Source organism: Penaeus monodon, chromosome 33, assembly GCF_015228065.2.
Source record: "Penaeus monodon isolate SGIC_2016 chromosome 33, NSTDA_Pmon_1, whole genome shotgun sequence".
In the NCBI taxonomy this organism is placed as follows: Eukaryota; Metazoa; Arthropoda; class Malacostraca; order Decapoda; family Penaeidae; genus Penaeus; species Penaeus monodon.
Genome location: NC_051418.1, coordinates 26,744,076 through 26,744,802, shown reverse-complemented (window position 1 = coordinate 26,744,802; position 727 = coordinate 26,744,076).

Here is a 727-nt window from a genome sequence, read left to right as displayed (position 1 = left end):
TTATGTTTAATATGTCGCTCCTAATGACGTCTTTGCGCGACTGCCTTTGCCAATAAGCTTTATGTCACTTTTCGAAACAAGTCCTACAAGACCTACTTTATTCAAGGAATAAAGTAGATCAATGTCGCATTCACACTGATATAAACTTTGCTCTGAGAATCTTCAGAAAACATCCAGATTACGTAAAGCTTGATGTTAAAGGGTAGTTTTTCTGTACTTTGGACAATAAACAAACAAGACAATGCTTCAAAATACTAAAAAAAATCTAAAAGTTCGGCGAAAATACTATTAATTCTTAATAAGATTTTTTTCTTGCACACACATTAACGCAGAAATTTTACCGTAATCTGGCAACGCACTTTCACATCGGCCAAGTCTATCTTATGAACACAATAGTAAGATTATACTTGAGTTAAACATATCAAAGTTATGTAAGTATTAAGTGTCATCTGCTTAGAATAACAAAAAGAGAAAATCAAAGTACTAAAGTTTTCAGGGTGAGTTGCCAATTTTTCCTATCTTGAGACTATTACTTTCAGATAATATTTTGAGCTCCAACTGACGAATATGATCTTTGTGAATGGGAGGAACTCGGGAGGAGCAAATCGCCAATCTGTACTAAGCTTATAACTACCAAAAATGCTACAAGTATTGTGATTATTAGTAGTAATAACATCATTGTAGATATTGTTGTTGTTATCATTAACAGCATGTTCCGTTTCATCCA